A 21,988-nucleotide genomic window follows, 5' to 3' on the forward strand; every position below is an offset into this window, starting at 1 on the left:
ATGGGCAGAGGATATGAAGGGACAGTTCTCCAAAGAAGAAATTCAGATGACCAACAGGCACATGAAAAGATGCTCCACATTACTAATCATCAAGGAAATGCAAATTAAAACCACAATGAGATATCAGCTCATACCAGTTAGGATGGCCAGCATCGAAAAGACTAAGAACAACAAATGCTAGTGAGGATGCAGAGAAAGGGGAACCCTCCTACACTGCTGATGGGAATTTAAGCTAGTTCAACCACTGTGGAAAGCAATATGGAGGTTCCTCAAAAAACTAAAAATAGAAATACCATTTGACCCAGGAATCCCACTCATTGGAATTTACCCAAAAAATGCAACTTCTCAGATTCAAAAAGACATATGCACCCCTATGTTTATTGCAGCACTTTTTACAATAGCCAAAATATGGTAGTAACCTAATTGTCCATCAGTAGTTGAATGGATAAAGAAGATGTGGTGCATATATACAATGGAATACTATTCAGCCATAAGAAAGAAACAAATCCTACCATTTGCAACAACTTGGATGGAGCTGGAGGACATTTTGCTCAGTGAAATAAGCCAGGCAGAGAAAGACAAGGGCCAAATGATTTCCCTCATTTGTGGAGAGTAACAATGAAAAAAAACTGAAGGAACAAAATAGCAGCAGACTCTCAGACTCCAAGAAGGGACTAGTGGTTACCAAAGGGGAAGGGTGTGGGAGGGCAGGTGGGGAGGGAGGGAGAAGGGGATTGAGGGGTATTGTGTTTAGTACACATGGTGTGAGGGATCACGGGGAGAACAGTGTAGCACAGAGAAGGCACATAGTGGATCTGTGGCATCTTGCTGCACTGATGGACAGTGACTGCATTGGGGTATGGGTGCGGACTTGATAATATGGGTAAATGTAGTAACCACATTGTTTTTTCATGTGAAACCTTCATAAGAGTGTATATCAATCATACCTTAATAAAAATTTAAAAAAAAAAAAAAGGAGGAGGGGAGGAATGTAAAAAGATCCAAACAGATCTTCACATAGTGTTTAGCGAGCATCTTTAGGATCCATTCCACACTGAAGAACTAAACCTGGAGACTGTAAGTGCTGCGTTTCTGAGTATGGTTCATGGAAGGAGATAACGCAGAATTGCAGTAGTCCATATCAAAGAAACGAGGGTTGCCTTGCCTCCTCTCCCTCCCCCAGGTAAAATATTGGCAAATGAATGTTTACTTATGCAATTTACATTAAAATGCCATTTTAAATTATGTATTTTTAATGATTTTCCCACTTAAATTATTATTTTTTTTATTAACTACTAACCACTAGTCTTGTTCATGTCAGATAATTTAGTTTTACTGCATGGCATGGTGGTTGAATAATAGACTCTGAAGACAGACAGCTTGAGTTCCATATCTGAGACTTCTTGTTGTCTGTGCCTTTGGGCAAGTTGCTTAATTATTCTGATTTTCTGTTTCCTCATTTGTGAAATGGTGATAATAATAGTACCTGCTTCTCAAATTTGTCAAGAGGATTTAAAAAGCTAATGCATATTAATGACTTGGCCTAGTGTTAGTGTTTGGCAACGCAGTAAGCTGTTAGTCAACAATATCAATTTATATATTTCTTTCATTATAGCAAAAATTATAACCAAGTATATTCATCAGCTCTCACTTTCATAACAAAATACTATAGACTGGGTGACTTAAACAATAGAAATTTATTTTCTCAAAGGTGTGGAAGCTGGAAGTCCACGATTCAGGGTGCCAGCAGGGTTGGTTTCTGGCCAGACCGCTCTCCTCGGCTTCCAAGTAGTGGTCTCTTCTTGTGTCTCACGTTGCCTTTTCCCTGTGTGCAGAGTGAGAATTCTAGGGTCTCTTCCTTTTCCTGTAAGGACACCAGTCTTATGGGATTAGAGCTCCATCCTTATGATCTCATTTAACCTTAATTACCTCTGTAAAGGCCCTGTGTGCAAATATTGTCACATTGGAGGTTAGAGCTTCAACATATGAATTTTGAGGGGTACACAATTCAGTCACAACACCAGGTTTATTTATACTCTACTTATAATGAATGAAACCTAGAAGTAGCTTTGAGATGCACAAATGACCCATCATGTAGGCTGAACCCCAAAGAGAGAACATGACAGTGACACAGGTTCAAAAGAGTTAGAGAACCTTAGTTCTATGCCTAAATCTACTGGTCCATTGTGTGAAACTGAAGTTGTTATTTAATTTCCTTTTTCCCTCCATCCACACATATTATCAAATTAGAAATGAGCCTATTATCTGCTTCCTTCACAAAAATATATTAAGGACTAATATCACATTGTTCAGTAAATAGTATGAGATTTCTGGGCAAGGTAAATATTGAGGAACAAAAACTTGTTATTCTTGATATTACCTCCATTTGTTCTTCTACTCATTCATTAAAAATTTATTGGTTCTCTACAGTGTGCCAGCCACTATGTATTCAGAGGGAATAGTTCCTAGAACATAACTGTAAAGTAGCTCCCATGCCTTTGGGAAAGACAGACATGTAAGAAGTAACTATAATAAACTAGAAACGTAGTATAGTTGTTTTGTTGTAAGATTATATGCCATGAAAATTAAATAATAGATATCATCTGTTGGGTGCTTACTATGGTATTCCAGTTATCATGCCAAGTGTTCTATATTCATTATATCATCCAATATTTATGAAAATACTGAAAGTATTGTCATTGTCAACATTTTACAGGTTTAAGGAGATTGGGTGTCCTGTCTAATGGCTCCTAGTTGTGAAGTGATAGAGCCAAGATGAGAACTCGGTTGTGTCCAAATCCAGAGGGCATTTCCATAACCACAGTCTTTATTGCCACTTTGCTCTGGGAGCAAAAAAAGAGCATCCAAATCTCTCTGATCCATGGAAGCCTCAGATATTACTGTTGAGCTGGGGTGTGAAAGATGAGTAGCTGTCACGGGTGGAGGACAAGGAAGCAAGAATGTAGGAAGCTGAGAGATGTGAAGGAACACAGCTTACTCAGGAATGGAGAGTAGGATACATATCAGAGAATGGCCCTGCATGAGCCCACTTTGAAGACAAATATTCAAGGACGTAGTAAGTCATCCTAAAGCCAAAGGTCGACCTGGAGATTTTTTTGACCAGGAAAGTAGTGCAAAATGAGATGTGTTCTCTATTTTGTTAGGTCATGCAGATGAAAAAAAGTATGCTGGGATGGAGGGAGTGGTATATCAGAGAGTTGCAAAATATAGATAGGGCAAGACCAATTTACAACCACAGTTGTCTAAACAAGAGGTGGTATGGATCTGAATTTAGGAAGTGGGAATAGAGCTGGGCAGACGAATGTTGAGAAGATGCATTTAAGAGATAGACTTGCCAGTAGTTTGCGGCTAATCAGAAAAGAGAAACAAGGTTGACTGGCAAGGCAAGACTGATTGTGAGGTTCCTAGCTCAAAGAATTGGGTAGAATATGGTGGTCTGAGACAAGAGAGGGAAAACAGGAGGGCTCAGAGTAGATGACAGTGTTCCATTTAGGATGCTTTACTTTAAGATGCTTGTGGGACATCTAAGTGCATGTCACCTGTAGACAAATAGAAATGCACTTCTAGGGCTCAAAGGAAGGAAGTCAGGGCCTGTAGTGGCAACTGAGAAGTCATCACATCCAAAGGCAACAGGGGAGTAAATGGAAGCCCCAGGAGAGCAGCTTAGGGAAAAGGAATCATGCCAACGTCAGCTCCAGAGGATCCCAGAGTAGACGAAGGCCCTTGGGAGGTCAGAAAGGCAGGAAGAGAACCAGGAAAGAGTACATCCTGGAAGCCAAGAGAATTCAAGAAAGTAACAAGATTCAGTGCCACAGATGCTTCAGTAAGGAGGCATTCTTAAATATCCATTGAATTCAATAATTGGAAGGTCACTGGAGACAATGAAGTGGCTTCAGTGGGGTGTAAGGATGAACTCCAAAGTGTAGTAGGTAATGGAAGCAGAGGAAATGGAAGCCTCTGGTAAAGAATATGTTTTCAAGAACTTTGGCACTTAGGGAAGGATTGTTCAGTGAGAGTAGGCAGCAGGGAGCCAGGATCAAGGGCGCACTATGGCACTTTCCCCATTACATCTTATGTTTCCAATAATATCCTAACTTAAAGATCAAACAATATCCTAACTTTTAAGGCCTTTGAAAACACCCTGCAGACACTCTTTTAACTTTTACTTTCTTACTAGTGATAAATAAAGTTTGTTTGTACTTGAAATTTATAAAGTTTTCCTATGCTCACTGTATGTTCAGCTGATGTAAAAGCATTAATAAAAATATCTTTCCCAAGGAGTATCAAATTCAGGATGCTTTTATATTTGCCTGTCAATGTCAATTAATGTCCTATAAATCCATTATTTAATTTATCCTATCATATGCTCAGAATAAAAGAAACACCCTATGTGAGCATTTCCATGACTAAACAAATACCAGGTGCGAGAAGAAAGAGAAAATGACTCCTCCCAAAGATTTGTGTGGGGGAGGGGAGCCTTGAGAAGCAGACATCCCCAAAACGTGACTAGAATGTTCAGAGTGGTTACAATGAGCCACCGTGTTAGGGACTCACGAGAGGCCCCTTCCCTTAGTTTCAGACAAGAGAGGTCTAGAGTCCCGAAGGCAGAGCAGGGTTGAGCCCTTCCCACGGAGCACATTTGCTGGCAGTGGGATGCTGCTCAGCTCTGCACAGCACGCGGCTACAGGCTTCATCTGCACCTTAGAGAAACACAGTAGACCAGGTGGGAAAGCCCCCCTCGGGGGCGGGCACAGCGCCTTGCAGCAGGTAAGACTGAGGGGCCACTTCTTGTCTTCATGAAATGCTGACTAATGATCATTTGAGAGCATCCAACATATTCACCAACCTTTCACTTCCCGGTGTTTCCAGCATGGTTTCCTATTCCAGAAAGACAAAAGTCATCCATGTTCCCTGCTAAATAAGGGAAAGAAAAATCTTACAGTAAGATGTTGAGATAACACCTTTTAGGGCTTGAAGTAAAGTTTGTCCGCATCAAAACTTGAAAAATCACAATAGACATTTCAAGCGCTCCTTTAACACTTAACTGCATGCCAGGCCCAATCCTACCAATGGACGTACTTGTAATGCAGAGAGAGAGAAGAAAGAAAAAGGAAAAATCACCAGGAGTGCCTGGCATTTTACATACACTACCCATGTTTACCGTATCAGTCCAGTGAGGAAGGTGTTATCAGCTGCGTTTTGCAGCAATGTTTGCAGCAAAATCCAAATGTTTTCTATGGCTAGTCTGAGATTTCCACTGCCTACTGTGTAATGTGAATGGAAAACTAAGCTATTTTAAAGCAACCTAGCAGCAGAAGTAAATGAGGCTAAAGAGAGCTCAGCAACTGGGCAAGGGTCACAGCTGGTAAGCAGCAGAGTGAATGTCAAACTTGGTTCTCAACCTGAGGCTTGGGCTCCACACTGCCCCAGGCTGCCTTCTTGCAGGCCAGAGAGTTGCGCTAACCAAAACACCTTGCCCCATCTCAATAAATTGCACATTCTGCTTTTCTCTGGCTTACTCAGCACTTTAAAAATATTTTTTTTCTAAGGAAAAAATCTTTTTATGACCACTAATAGCATTCGTGACTTTGAAAAGGTGATGAAATAAAAATCAATGCTTCTCAAGGAAAAAACTAAACATCCCTATCAGCAAAAGATTACTCTTCTTGGGGATGTTTTCTACCTGTATTAGCATATTGAATAGATTTTCCCTTTCTCCCTAGGCCAAATTGTGTTGACTGTCAGTGGGTCTTAAACTAGTCTACACAGCAGAATCACTTGGAAAGGTTTGGCTGTGGGGGAGCTAAAGGGGGAAATTTTTAAAAATAAATTGATGCCAGGGCTCCATACTCAGAAATTTTATTTAATCATTCTGTGGTGGAATCCAAGCACATGTATATTTTCTAATTCTCCTAGAAGATTCTAATGTGCAGCAAGGGTTGGGAACCACTGAGCTCCACCATCTGATGACCCCACCACTGAGAGCCTTGGAGCTAAATAGTGTTTTTACAGGACAGCCAAGAATAGTGTATCATCAGCCAGATGGTGGAAGAAAGCACATTGATAAATCAATAAAACCATAGGTCACAGGATGTTTTTGATCCCTACCAATTAAATATCTGAAAATTTAAGCAATTAGAACATTTGAGAAAAAGGAATAGTAGCACCCCTCTCCTCTCCCCTCCTCAAATCAAAGAATGATGCAGACTTCAGACTTCCTATGCAATTTGACACATTCTAGTTTGTTAAGCAACTAAAATGCCCTGGATTTCCCAGGAAAGTACCAACTTCAAATCTTATTTCATATTCTCTCATAATTACACTGCTGCCACTTCATTTGCTCATTTATCAACTATTTGTTGAGACTCTATCATATTTTAAATACTGGAGTTGGTAACTGCTTTAGCAAACTTAACTATCTAGAGGGATGAGCAGAAATGAGCAAATAAACAGACTAGAAACAACCAGGGCTAGGATGAAAAAACAGGGACTGTGATAGAAACAGGGAGTGTGAACTTAGAGTTAGTGATTAGAGAAGGCTTCTCTGTGGAGGTGACAATTTAGCTAAGAAGTGAGTGACAAGGAGAGCGCCTTGTGAATATTTTGGATGTGTAAACGAGCATGTCTTCAGAAATGGGCTTCATGTGTTGGGGGCCACTGCTACTAGAACATCAAGAAGGAAAGCAAGAGTCAGAGAAGATATGGACATACTGGTAGGCAGACATCCAGTCATGTAGGCAATGTTTTCAACTCTGCCTGTATATTCTGGGGCATTTAAAAAGCAAAACAAAGTGAAAGCTCCCTATCCTAGGCCCACTCCAGATGCATCAATTCAGAATCTCCAGGGTTTCAACATTACTTCTCTCCACATGTTCCTAATGTGCAGAAAGGATTAAAATTCACTAAGTAAGGCTTTAAAAGCCATGGTAAAGTGGTAGGGGATTTGATTCTACATATATTGAGAGGTAACTAACTGGATGCCTTTAAGCAAGGAACTGACGCTGCTTAGTGGAAAATGGATTGCAGTAGACTCAGCAAGATCAGAAGGAAAGAAGTAAGTTAAAAGGCAATTGCAACATTCCAGAAGAGAGATGGTGGTGGTTTATCCTTTCTGGAACAAAAGAAAGAAACAGTCAGGTTTGGCATGTTATAGGCACATGGTATAGAGTCAACCACACTTCCTGGATTGGAAGTGGGGCAACTTCAAAGTCTGAGATTGAAAAACGATGTGGTTGGAGGTGTTCTTTACCAGGGCAGAGAAGTCAGGGAGAGGAGCAGGTTAAGAGTGGGTGACTAAAATATGACTATGTAGATCCTACGAATGTGTTGTTTCAACTTGGGTATTTGTCAGCTAAGTGACAATATCAAGTAGGCAGTTAAATGTATGATTCTGGAGCTCAGCTCAAGAGTGAGTCTAGAGATGCAAGTTTAGGAACCCACCCCCCATTACAGAGAAACCATTCAAAGTCATGAAGACTGCTTGAGAGTGTCTAGAGAGAAAGAGAAATAAAAAGTGTTTCAAGAAGGAGTGCCAACCAGTTTAAATGCTGCTGGGAATCAGAGAAATAAAAGTAACCACTGAAAAGAGTCTTTGCCCCTGTTTTGGGCTTGGGAAATATGTTACCAAAAGTAGCAGTTATAGACATTAAGCTTCTTGCCACAGACTGAAAATATATAGGTGAAGACATTAAAGAGATGTGGGGTGTGTGTGAGTAGGATTAATGCAAGATCATTAAGACATAAATAAGATGTAGAGTTTTAATTACACCACCAAAATAGCATAGGAACTACATTTCTTCCTGACACAGAGTAAGCAGATGTACCCAAAGTACACTAAAAAAATTTTACATGTTTTCTGTTTCCCTTTTTCTTTAAAAATTCAGTAGGGCCTATGAGAGTTGGTGTGTAAGAACCAACAATTATGGGCTAGACTAGAAACTTCAACCAGTTAAGTGAACTATTTTGGGACTGGTAGAGCAAATCCACAAAAAGACCCTTTGGATAAATAATCTCAATGTTTTCTACTACTAGTCTGAGATTTTCATGGAAAGTTGTGTTATGAAATACTAAGATATTCTAAAAGCAACTTTAATCTTTTTAAAGGAGAGAGCAGTGCCATATACCCAGTCAATTGCTTCAAGGACTGCAGGAAGTCAGACACAGATTAGCTACCTTGAGTTTAGTAATTTATTTATAGAAGGTCTTTATTTCCAAAAGCAAACAAACAGAAAAACTGGAAGTAGGATTTCACCCCTCAAATGTCCTAAAGTGTTCTATGTTAAGGTGAACTGTGAAAAATTAAGATAATGCAAAATCCCTTAAGGTGCCTCTGAACACATATCAAATAAAGCCAAAAATATTTATGCAACCATTATTCATATTAAGGAAAATGTAAAAACAGCATATTTCTATTACTGTGCATAGAGCAAGCAAGAGTCTCATAGATATAATGATGCATCAGTAACTAAACTAGCTCCTATAATTTTAAAGAGATCAAAGAAATTAAGTTGTTTGCTCCAAATGACTGAAATATGATCATGTAGCCCTATGAAGCTGTTGTTCAACTTGTAGTATAGTATATAACTCCCAGGAAAAAGTACATCCAAAGAGTAAAGCTCCCTTCCTGCAGTAATAAATAGATCATAATAGTCACCCCTTTAAGCCTCCATCATGTCATGCCTTACATTAAGCAGCTACATTTATGACCCATGATCTTTTATATCACCAGGAAATATTGACTGAAGGAAATATTTGTTCAGGTTTGTGGGTCATGGGGTAACCACCTGTTTGAAGCTGTTGAGATAATCAGTATTTGAATTATCACAGATTTGGGTTTGCTCTTTATAACCAAACTCTAAAATTTCTCATATGTTCCTGGGTTTTCATCACAAATACAGAAGGCCTAAATGAAAGAGATGATCTTATGTATAAAAGGATATGGAAATAAATATGTTTGCACTTCTCTTATTGCAGCAAACAGCTGGCTGATGTTAACTGTTCAGCTAGCAATTTGGTAACTTTCCAAAGATATTTTTTAAATGTGTTATTTCATCACTATTCCTGTGATTTTAGGACAGTTTGAGAAAACTGATTCATGTCAAATTTAAAAGTAATTATGGTTTTCAGCTCCTCACTGGTGGTATGGAAGCATTCATAAATATGCAGGGCATTTATTGAGATAATAAGATTGAGATTTATGTACCTATTCAATCTAATCACATTTACTCTAACTTACTAAAAATCACCTAATCAAAATACCCTATTAAACTCCCCTGGAAATGAATACCTGGGAAATAGTTTTAATCTGTTACACAGAATAAACAAGCCAAACAGAAATATTGTAGATCTTTCTGTGGCTAAAGTAATTATATGAGAACTTTGGTTTGCCACTAAATTCTTATCGGTTATATACCAAAAATATGCTCCTGAATGCCTGTGCCTTACACAGAGAATTCGTTACACTTTACAGTGTCCAGAAAGTTATTTTCTGACAATTCTTGAGCAGACAATTTGCTAGATATTCTTCTAAGTGTTTTTAAATGAATCTGATGGTCAATTGAGATCAAGTGTGTAAAAGAGCTTTGTAAGCTACAAATAGTTCTTTTTACTGTGTGCATGATGAACTCTAGGTTAACAACAATCATATGATATGTGACGTGACATGACATGATACTAATGAGGACTTCAGACCCAGTTCTATGCTCCTCATTTCATGATTCAGTTACTGCTGGAGATGACATTCGTGATCAGTCCCTAAAGGAGAATCCTTGTTTACCTGAATTTGCGAAGATTATTGTTAAAAGTGTCTTGAAAGATTTTTGAAGAGTCTGTCAATGCAGTCCCCAGAAGGACTTCTGAAAAATTAGTTATACAGTGGAATGAATCTTCCTATTTTATCATCTTGGAAACCTTACAAAGTTCTGGCTTCTATGCCTTGCTAATACACATACGACTGACAATAAATTATCCCAAGGCTGTGCGTGTAATAAAAAAGGAGCTTCAATTGCAGTGGAAACTCCTCCAGGCTGTGTGCTCAGAGGCGGCCCCTCCAGCGGTGCCTGCTTTCAATGGAGACTGTGGGAGTTCAGCTTTTAACTTCTACCAATTTGATCAGTTTATTCTTCCACTTATATTTTTAACTTTATCACCAAGAAAATGTGCTACAAATGGGAGTAGCTTAATAAAGTGCAATGAGGTTTGTGGGATTCAACATGTAGCACCTGCCAGGTTGAGAGCATTTTCTCATCCATCTGGGATTACCCATGCTGACAGAGCTTAGCTCTGCGAAACCAATTATCCACATCGCTTACAGTAACATGGCCCGACCTAGATTATGATTATGCCAACTGCCGCGAGTCCATGACAACTCCTAGGGGGTTGTTTGTAATGCTGTTGTGATGTAGCCCTTGGATATCTTCTTGGCGGTTGGGGAGGAAGAGGTGGGCAAACAGCAACAAAAGGGCTCCCCTGGTCTTCCAGTTTTCTGAATTGTTTCTTATGGTCAAAATGTTGGAACTTGTATATCTGTGTCTAACCATTTCTTAGATCCCTTTTCCTTGTCTTTTGCAATATTGTTTCCTTGTCCTTTTTCCTTCCTCCCTCTTTTCCCTTCTTAATATGGGTACATTGAACCTTTCCCTTTAAAGTATTTTCATCAGGATGTTTCATGATAGTTCAAGGTTGGAAAACATAGACAGTAATTCTGCATTTGCCCTTGATCCTGAGAGACATCCTGCAGCTTTTGCATTGTTACAGGTTTGAGAAAAATAGTCCCAGGCTTAGAACTCTGCAGCCTCTGCCTAAATGTGTGCTACTCATAGGAACTTTCTTAACTGTACCTTAAGACTAGCCCACAAAAACAGAATTTTATCCAAAATCTCTGCATCTCAGTAACTTGGTAATCCAGATCAGACACACTGTGTTCTTCAGTGATACAAGCCCGATGTCCTAACATACCCACTGGAACCTCAGCTCTTTTTGAAGGCAGGTTCTCTGTGCATTTTTGTATCATGTCTACCATAGCACTGAGCATAATGCCTTAGTCTTAGAATTGTTCAATAAGTACTTATGAAATGCACATTTCCTTTACTTATTCTGCCCTTCTGCTCCTGGAAACCCATGGGGTAATGCCAAAACTCAGCTTTGCCACCTTGGGAATCCTGGTGGTCAGACATGCTAATAAATAATGGGTTTCTTTTTGGAGGGACAAAGAAGGCCCTCTCTCTCCTGCCTGGCTCACCCCCACTTCTAATCCTCCCCACTCACTACACACAAGCCTATTGGTATTCCATTTCTATTTCTCTATGTCATCCAGCCCCATTAGGACAATTCGACTTTGCCCTGATAGTATAGACAATCTGCCATGTGGTACAGGTTGGCAGTTTTCCAATAGATTAACCTGGAGTGCCAGATTTCTGTTAGGAGTGGTTTTTTAGGGGAAGAGGCATAGAATGAACATATTTCCAGATAATAGTCTGGTGGGTCAAGGAAGTGACAAATTAGTGAAAAGACTCTCATCTTCTCTCCTTTTATAGCCTCTCAACTGTGGTGCTTCTCCAGGACCATCTTTGCCAACATAACACCATCTCTCGGGGTGGAGGGTGGGGGGTTCTATCATTGAGAAGTGTCTCAATGGAAGTCTTAAGACTTCCATTTTAGTTAGTTGTAAGCCTTAGTTCCAAAATGCAGATACCCAAGCTACATGTAACCTGTGTGAGGACTGTAAGAAATGTCCCGTTACCATCTTCTCAACTCTTATGGATGATCCTTTAGTCATATCACCACACTTGTTTTGAGCAATTCAGAGAGACAGATGAAATGTACTGGAGAAGAACTCTTCCTAAATGCCAATCTAGTGCTGATACCTTGAGCAAGTCAACTTCAGCTTCCATCACAGTAAAACTGAGATAACAATACTTTCCTCCTGACCCCTGTCTAAAATACTGAATGAATAACAAGTAAATAGAAGAAAGGACTCAAGTCTTCTCATTTAAAACACAGTGCTCAAAAACACATTGTTATTATTCTCCAGTACATGTTTAGTTTTTCAGAATGTCATAAAACATAATATTCAAGCAAAAATAATTTACTTTCAAAACACTGATTAAACAAATTTCCTGAGCACTTCTTATTCTAGAAGCTAGAAAACCACACGTGACTTATAAAAAAGGATAGGAGATCAGACAAGAGAATAATCTTCATGACCATAGAGTCATAGAATGTTAGGTCGGTCACATTTCTGAAAAGATAGTAATTTTATGTACCTTGATTTTGCAATCAGGAAAACCCAGGAAGAGGACACTGACATGCAAATAGCAAACATGTATTCAGTACCCATGGACCAGGCACTATGCTGGGTGCTGAAGGAGAGAGGTATCTCAAGACATGAACATACATAAATGTAATTGAAGGAGAAATTTGATATTGTAGGAGGACCACAATTAGTTTTAGTCAGAAAGCACTTTTGGAAGAGGCTATGTTCAATGTAAGCCAGAGTTTCAGTAAGTAGAGCTGTAAATACTACATGCTTAAAACAAGAAAGTTTGTATGTTGGAGTGCTTGTGGGGAAGGCCACAGTCCATTTGACTGGTGCATTGGGGCAAAAGGCAGAATAAGGAGACATTGGGCTATTGGGTTGAGGCTAGTCCAGTGTGAAAACCAATCTAATGAATTTGCATTTCAAAGGTAGCCTTAGATTTTTAATGTTTCTGAGAATGGGACTGAAATGATCAGAGCCCTCTGTAGTTACGTGTAGAATGAGGCTTTTACTTTAGTCCCCATGGAATACCTTGAAGGGAATGTGTGTGAGTGTGTGTGTGTGTGTGTGTGTGTGTGTACATGCACACACATGCTAACAGTTGTGTATGAATGTATTTTGGTTTGCTTTTGTAATGTCTTCACACTGAAGAGGACAGTTAAAAAAGACCTTTAGAAACCTAGCTTGGCAGAACCATGATGTCATTGGAATATAACCATCCTCCTACCCAAAAGCAGCTTAATTTAGTCAGTGGAAAATATAACATGCCGCATTTCTATATTTTACTTAACTGTAATTCATGAATGTTTACTGAGTTCAGTGCCTAACTATGGGACACTGTGTCTCTTGGCCAAAAATTTTTGGTTATTAAGTAAGTGAATTTTGTATAATAAAAAGATTTCTGATGTTGCCTGTTTATTCCTAAACAAAAGCCTATGTATATTTGTATAGAATCTCCAATGAGGCCAACAGCTCACTTGAGTCAGTGCTCCTAGCTCCCTAAGGTTCCATATTAAGAAAATATGGTTATTACCTTAAAACTCCATAAAAGGTCCAATACCTAATTTGTCTGCTGGGAGTCAATAAATAAGTTTTGCCAGTGACACAATCTTTACTACCTCTTTATAGATTTTTTTTTTTTGGTCCATCAACCTCCCAAGGGCAGTAATAGCAGCAGTTGTGTTTATTATTATAAAAGATAGAATTTCAGATTCTCTTTCTGAAGTGACACTTTGTAGAATAATGTTGCTTTTAAAGTTACCAATGATAAAAATGACACCCAATGTTCTGGTGTTTGGCTTCCAATAATAAGAATGCCATCCAAATTAAAACTCCCTTGTAAGTTCAGTCTTCCTACAAGAGTGAAAATTTTATTCCAACTGAGTTTGGTACAAGAAGCTCTTCATAAAATTTCCTTCACATTGAATTCATTCTGTTCCCTGTGCAAGATGATTCATGGGTGGTTCAAAACATGAAAGGGAGAAATCCTGATTTGAATCCTGAAATCTGTATTTCTCCTTAGGAAACCAATGCAAGCCAAATCCCTGTTAGATCTAGAGAGAATGGGACCAATGCTAAGTCCTACTAGAGTCTTTTCATTCAAAAAGATGACATTACTTGATTGAAGTGGAAGTCTTCTGTAGCATTTAGGGTCATCATATACCCTCTTTTTTAGATGCTTGTCCCCCAAACCTAGTATCTTTATTGAGAGCAGTGTCCCTCTTTTCTATGCTTGCAAAAAAAAAGGTAGAATATACTGATTTCCCCTGAACCCTATTTTGGTGAACCCCCTTGGGAATATGGATTTTGTACCAACTATAGTTCAAAATTTACAACCTAAACTTCGAAGGCCAGATAATAAGTTACCTAAGACATGTTAGGTAGATTATTCTGTTGTATTAATATTTTCCAGAATCCCTGATTTTTTTCTGGAGCATTTCTTGATTTGAAAATATATTTATTAAGCATGAACTGAAACACTGGATATAAAAACATAACATGGTCCCTGCCCTCAAGTCTAGTGAGGAAGACAAATTGAGTAAACCATCCATTATATTAGAGTATAATGAGGACTATAACTGAGATAGGATTAAGGCGGTAAAACCTCCAAGAAGGAGACTCTTTATCTGGGCACATCAGAGAAGGTACCAAAGAGGCAGCTTGTATTCAGGCTTGAAGCAGGAGTAAACATTTTCCAGATGGAAAAAGGGAGGCCTATGAGACAGAGCAAAAAAGCAGCAATGTGTCCTCATTTTCCATTTTACACATTTGCTAAAACAAATGCAGAATCATTTAAGCCACTTCCTAAGGAGTGAAAAAACTGAACATTTTAAAGAAAAATTAAGTGACTGATTTCTTTATTAAATCTCTGTAAAAGATGAGTTTATTATTAGTCCTGTTAGCCTGCCCAGATCTCAGTTTGGATAATTACATTCCTCCTACCTAATTTATCCCTGTAGTTTTAATTGGTTTCAGAATTCAACTACACTTCTCTTCAATTTTTTTGTAGTGTTGTTATTTGGTATCAAACAGCTGTTGTGTTCTATCACAGAGCTGAATATTTTTCAGCAACTGATTGCAGTCCTACAGGGCAAATAAGGCAATTTGCAAGGGCTCTGAGATGACAAATAATCCCTTAATGCATAGATGTGTGACGTTAATTATCAATAGCAATGGTTACTACTCATAGAGTCACTGCTCTTAGAATAACAGAGCAACGCCTTTGGTCTACAGAGTCATATATGCAGAGAAAGAGCCTTGTTTCTTTGGATAGTGTCTCTGGGTTGACACTCAAAAATGTTGATCATCTTTCTTCCACTTTGCTGAGGTCACACTGGTTTTAATTAAATATACAGCAGTGTACTAAGAACAGATGTTCATTTTCTTCTTTAATCAACTTAGAGGGGGTTTGTGAGGTCATTTACGTATTTCACAACATGCTCGGCAGCCATTCTGCCTTCCCTCATTTGTTTGTCTGTATCTGACAGGGGATGACAAAGACTAAAAGTCTACAGCTAAAAGCTGCTCCGACCTCAGTGTGTGAATGAATTTCATCCTTCTCTCAGGGACCCACATTGTTAAGTCTCATGTTCAAACCCCTAATGGAGATGAGCAGTCTCTGCCCGCCATTATGATTTTCATTGTTGGTTAGTAGTGTTCAGACCCAGGCTAAGTAATCAAGACCTATAAGAAGAAATGGAAACAGCTTCTTTCTCTATCTTTTTCACATCAGAAACATTTTTCTTTGCTCTTTTGATGAGTATGGTAGAACATCTGAAATATCTTCCACTGAGAATTGATGTTCACTAAGGAATTCATTTCTACCTAAATATCCTTAAACTTTATCACCCAAATATCTGAAAAGTCATGGGTCCTAGGCCAATGTGGTCACCACTGAAATGCACGTGCTCACTGCTGGCCAGCTGTAGCTGTGTCAATGGCCCCAACTTGTGGAAATCAGTAAGACAGCAAAGCCTTTGTTCACTTTGGGGAATGTACGGCAAGCAAGGGCAGCACAGAGTCCAGCATTAGTGCCAGGAAGGGAGAGCAAGCAGGTCCTGACCAGGGCCGGGACTGCCAATAGCCAGCCACCTCCACGCTCTCTGTTTCTCGTTCAAGGACAGTCCACCCCATAACATTTCCTGTATTACCTGTTATCCTCACATGTCTGACCTGTACCAACTGCCCATGTTTTTTCCATGACTATGCATCTCATCAACATTTTTCCAAACTTTCCTAATGACTGGAAAATCCAAGAAGCCACTCTAGATAATTAGGAGCTAAGGACCCAAAGTAGTAAGTACCCTGTCTGGACCACCACCCTCACAGCTCTGCAAATCGAGCGTAATACTGATTTCACAATACCTGTGAAAACTAAAAGGCATATCAAGCTTCCAGAAAAGTCCTGGGACCTAGGACTATCTAGTAAATATCAGTTTCCTCTCCTGACTCCTCTATAATTCTTTAAGTTCACAGGTCTAGAAGACAAGGAGCAAATGTTAAGTGCCTCAAAGACACCAGAATTGAGTGTCTCAAAGGCAGTTTTGGTGTAAGGACAGGTGGACTCAATGCAGAGAAAAATGAGAGCCAGGGAACCAGGGGCTGATGGGATGTCTCGCAAAAGCAAAGAGAAGCAGGATTGAAGAGTTACAAACTTTACTTCTCCCAGCCTTCTCTGATAATAGGGTTTGGGGGTGCACAGACATGGCAGGAATGAGTTGCCGAGTAGGCCTGACTCTAAGCAATAGTTTTACCTTGCCGTCCTAGGTAGAGGATAATGTGCGTGCAGGCAGGAAGGCAGTTTAGACAGATGTAACTGTGTGCAAATGCATATGAACATGGCTTGTTCCAGATAAAAAAACAAAAACAAAACAGTGGTTCAGTATGGCCAGAGCACAGGAGATTCGTGGACACAGTAGTGGGGGAAGGTCAGGAAAGGAAGTTGAGTCTAGTTGTGAGGACTTGTGGACCACACATGGAGTCACCCTTATCCCCAAGGCAGTGGGAACCATCACAGGACTTTAAATAGAAGGGTGATACATCAAATTCTGTTCACAGACTGCAGCATATATAGTGAAGTTGAGAGAGATTGTAGGGAGGCAAAAAAATATTGTAGAAGCTTCCTCAGTAGTCCAGGGCAACAACTTACAAGGGCACGTATACCTGCCTTCTTTGCTTGTTTTTTTTTTTTTTGTAAACCCTACATATCATTCTCTTTACTGACAGCTGTGATGGGAAGTGGAGCCTCAAAAATGAGTCTGTTTTGAGTTACACAGTATAAGCAGGATATAGAAACTGATGATGGTTACTTAGAAATAGGATCACAATGGGGAAGATTTAGTGCCTAGAGATAGCAAAAATAAAATAAAATGGATTCTTTTGCTGATGAAGATCAATGTTAGTATTTGCTTGTCTTGCCATCAAAGGTTTTAATCAACATTGTCCTTCCATTTCTAATGCCTTGCTTTCCATGCTGCTTCTCCCCCCACAGGTTAAGCCAAATTAACTACTAATTAAGCCATAACATTTGAAAATGACTTGTGAGGCTTTGCTATATTATTAATAAAATGAAAGGAATGGCAATCAATTTGGAAACTTCATTCACTCATTGAACAAACACAATTTGGACATCCGTTACCTGTATTTGTCAGCTATTATGCTAACAATTGGCAATACCAAGATGGCAAACAGTGTCCCGCTTCTCAGAGCTGAGCCGAGGCGTGGGAGGGGTAGCTGAGGATCCCATCAAGTGGGAGTATTGTAAAGGAAGTACTGGATCCCAAGCCTTCATGGAGGAGTGGCTCTTTTGCTCCTTAGAGTACCTGTTACAATGACAATGTCAGCCTCAAATCATTGGGTTACAAGTGAGACATTTCAGGGACTGTGTTGCTGGGCATTGGTACCAAATTGTCTGGTTCAAATCCCATCCCTACCACTTATTATCTCTATTTTTTCATTGATAATTGTGAGGATCATGTGGGTTAATAGCTATGAAGTGCTCAGAGCAGTGTCTCACACATTGTAGCTGCCCAGTTATCACAGTTACCATCTAGTATTATTTGTGTTGTTAGGATCAAAAGCCAAACAACTTACAATGGCAAAGTGGAAAAATACAACATAGTTGAACAGATCAAATACATCAACAGAGAGATACCTTCCCTCAATATCTGTCCTCTCTCTACAGAGGTAAATATTCTCCTTTGGCACTGGTTCTCAACAGAGAGTGACCATCTCTGAAATGAGATGACCGCAGGAAAGAGTTTGTTGTTGTTCTCACTCTCCAAGGGTGACATGGGGAATGGGGCCCCTTTGGGAACTATAAGATGAAATTTAAGACCATTATCTTAAAGTTCTAAATCTATCTTCCTGCATACAGCTATGTTTTTATTAGTGCTCTGCAAATAAAGATCTTGGGAAATAACAATATATAGAATTAGCCCTATCTATTGACCCAGTGCTGTTTTAAATTAGCCCTTTTACTCCTCATTTCCAGATTGATTCAAGCTCCTCTCAACCTCAAATGCATTTTCAGTCTGGTGCTTTAAATAGTATAACCAACCAAAATGCTGGCACTAACTTTCAGGGTATAGGACCCCACCAACAGCATTTCCTTCTGAGTTCACAAGGCCCTCCACAGATTGCTTTCTCTTCAGTCCACGGGTGTGATGCCTACAAGGGTAACTTTTGTGCCAAAGAGGACTTTGGAACTTACAAATAATGTCCTTCTCTAGGAGTAGTCAGGCTGTGCTAAGAAGGGCATTGGGCTGGATGAGGAAAAGTAACCTGACTCTGACCTTAGAAAAAACAACTTCTGGGACTTTCATTCCTTCATTTGTAAAATGATGGAGGTAGGTTTGAACTCCACGGTTTTACGTATTTCAGGTTCCCACCTAATAAAAAGTGATGACTGTTCTGGTCAAATACATAATTGAGTGAAATCCTTAAAAGAGAAATGTAAGATTATTTCATTCATTAACTACACAAGCATTTGTTGAATGCCTAGTATGTACCTGTCCCAGGTACAGTGCTCGGGGCATGGTGGTAGGCACGGATAGGTCCCTATCCCCATGGAGTGTATATTCCAAAGGGGGAAACAGATAATAAACAAAGAAATGAGCAAAATTATTTCAAATTATTAGAAGAGCTCAGAGGGAAGTAACAGAGTAATAAAAGAGAGTAGCCGGAGGGGGCTCAAATGTCTTAAGAGTGGTCACAGACAGCTCTCTCTTTTTCTCAGATACATTTTAATTGTGTCCAGAATGAAGAGTGTGCCACAAGGGAGAAGGAAGCGTGGTTTCCAAAAGAGGGTACAGCCCACTGCAAAGACCCCCAAGGACAGAAAATATTCGGGACTTTTAACACAACTAACATTCCACACACTAGCAACTAGTGGGAGATTTATAGCTGCTTTGGGAGGAGGCTTCAGAGATACGGTTCACAGCGGGCAGACCATGCAAGTTATGACCTATATCCCAAAACATGCCTGCTCCCAAAAGAACTCTTGAGATGAAGTATATGAACCATATACTGTGAGCAAGCCAGCAAAAGCAATCTGCTTTCTGGGATCCAGGGTTGTTGTGAAAATCACATGGTTTACTCTTCGGTGAGTAAGCCCTTGTAAGCTTGAACCACCCTGCAGATCTAAGTTATGATTATGCCTTCTGCTAACAGAGATCTTACAGATGGCTTCTGCAAGCACCCTTTACTTCTAATCATTCAGCTTGGTTCTGTGGGCAGCTCTGTTCTTTCCTGCTTCTGTCTTGCTTGGTACAGATCAGACTAACCTTGCCTGGGCTTCTACTCATAGCATCATGACCATCAAGCAGACAGATTTTTGTTTGACTTGCTTACTGAGACCCCTGGAAACTGCTCAACAGCATGATTCTGAAAACACCATGTAGATGGCATCTGGGCAGGACGAGGGTAACCACTTCTGTTTCACACAAATGTGAGGCAAGAATAAATTTAGTCTCATTTGGGTCACATATATCTCTGGAAAGTAATAAATGAAAAGACAGAAACCTAGGTAAAAATGAACCCCCAAAAAAGTGTCTTCTAAATCCTGAATTGAGTTAGTGAAGGACTTTAGGAGACATAAGAAACCAGAGAGAAAGAAGCAGAAAGGCAAACCTAGTTAATAAAAAGCAGAGGTACTATTAAGAGGATCCAAAAATTGCTAAAATACCCTACCATGGCAGTATTTCTGATCGAACCTTCATGTCGCCATGTTTCTTAGTTTGACCAAATGCAGCCTTTCATTTGATCTCACTAAATTTTTCACAATTGGGATCAATTCTGCTCTGAAACATAGTCTTCATAATACAATCTCCAAAACCATATAATAGGATGAACTCTATCAGCGATTCCCTGCACATTGTTGATGTATTTCAGGATATATGCTTTGATCAGAATCACATCTAAGTCTATGTAATAATAATTTCATATTTTATGAACATTCCATAATGTTCCAAATAAAAATATTTAGATGATAACAAATGAGTGAACTACGAAACAATCCATTTTATGTCATCATTTCAAAAAAACACCTTGTCTGGTGCTAGACATATATTGAGCAGGCAACTCAATAGTATTTCTTGAATGAAAAGTGTTCAATAGAATGTTTATCTCTAAGAAAAGTCATGTAATCTAGTCCCTGTACTAACGTTGAATGTGATCTGGAATCTATATGCTTTGTTTATGAAGTGGAAAAAATTTTGGAGGATGTTTGCAGTTGGAAAGTATTAGTTACAACAGACTTTTAGTGTCTTTGGAAGAAATTTTCTAATACAACTGAGGATTAAATCATTTCATGGGAAAATACACAGGGACCCCATGTATCTGACATATGCCCCTACCTCATCCCCAAGCCAGCTCTTCACCTGAGTAATGCCTACTTGTCCTCCAGGCAAATGAACCTGATTTTAAATCCATATCAAATCTCCTTTTATATACTCATAGCTGAGTGTGATGGCCTCAAAATACTAACCTTGCTGAGGATCCAGCTCAAAATGTCACAAAGGTAAAGGCTCTTTAATTGTTCACACAATTATAGTTTTGTGTCTGTTTGGTTCCATACTTGATGAATGCCTTATTTATTTGTGCACATTAGACTGTAAGGTCCTTGAGGACAAGATCATGACAAATGCTTTCTCTTCTGGCACAGTGCCTGGGCAAAACTAAGTGGTCAGTGAAAATTTTTCTAATAAATAATGTATGACGTGGTTTTTGTGTCCATAACCTGTGTGGACCATTAGTCACCTTAAGCAGTCAGAGAAACAACCTTTAAAACTGGTAAATGACAACCAGTATTTTAATCTAAATGCTGTGCTCTCTGTGATGGTGTGGGGATGGTCCTTTGTTCCTTGTAGATATAAAGGCCAAACATCAAATATTCTTTCTTTTTTCCAAAACAAACATTTTAACCAATGTCCCTAACCAGTTTCTTCTCTTATATTTGACTATTAGTTGTCTTTTCTCATATAAATCTTATTTTTACCCAAAGGTATATGTGGCAGCTCCAAATTGTAATTAAATTAAAATTAAAAAGAATAAAAAGAGAAAACTGGACTTGGAGTAGTTACAGCTCCTTTCGGAAACTCCTCACAGCAAGCTACCATGGCTCTGGGGAACCACAAGGAAGTAAGGCTGCCGGGCTCTGGGACGTTGGTCTCTAAGACAAAGCCTTCTCCTTTCAACTTTATTAGAGAAGTAGTTTCTGAAAATGAATTCCTAGTGTAATATTGCCCTCAGATGTGGCCTTTCCTCCCTGGCAAGGATAATCAGTAGTACTGCTAGAATGCCCCTTCTGAAGGAAGCCCCAAAGGTGCCAAATGCTCTAGAAAATTCCATGCATACCATGGCTGAAACCAGGCCTCCCACCTTACAGTTTAGAAATAATGCCATTCTTAAATTATAACCTGTCTTCTTTTTGAAAATAATAAAGAAAAACCCTTACATAAGAATGTGATTTTTCAGCTATCTGTTGCCACAATGCTGTATAACAAACAACCACAAAACTCAGTAGCTTATAACAATAAACATCTATTTTTTGATCACACAAAAAAGAAAAAGAATTTCCTGAGACCTTGTCCAGTGGTATTACCCTTTGTTTCTTCTTTATTGTCCATCTTATCTTAGTGTCCTTTACTCTAATTACAGTTCCCTCCTTTAAGTACTGCCATGGGACCAGAACACTAAAACCCCACTGGCTTA

At 39.2% G+C, this 21,988-nt stretch overlaps 1 protein-coding gene and 1 long non-coding RNA gene across 6 annotated transcripts in view; one reads left to right on the forward strand and one right to left on the reverse strand.

Moving 5' to 3' along the window:
• Positions 1-21,988, forward strand: part of KCNB2 (potassium voltage-gated channel subfamily B member 2) — a 391,562-nt gene that overhangs the window by 247,622 nt on the left and 121,952 nt on the right. The window lies entirely within an intron of this gene.
• The window catches only part of LOC108400333 (uncharacterized), a 30,862-nt gene continuing 10,562 nt past the window's right edge, over positions 1,689-21,988 (reverse strand). The window contains exons 3-5 of one of the 3 annotated variants that reach the window (XR_005055943.2): positions 17,415-17,598; positions 4,868-4,935; positions 1,689-1,864 (exon numbers count right to left, since the gene is read on the reverse strand). This is a non-coding gene — a long non-coding RNA (uncharacterized lncRNA). The remainder of the gene's footprint in view (positions 1,865-4,867; positions 4,936-17,414; positions 17,599-21,988) is intronic. The other 2 variants (XR_001853861.3, XR_001853862.3) reach the window with 2 other exon arrangements.

The sequence above is a fragment of the Manis javanica genome, chromosome 2, assembly GCF_040802235.1.
Source record: "Manis javanica isolate MJ-LG chromosome 2, MJ_LKY, whole genome shotgun sequence".
NCBI lineage: Eukaryota > Metazoa > Chordata > Mammalia > Pholidota > Manidae > Manis > Manis javanica.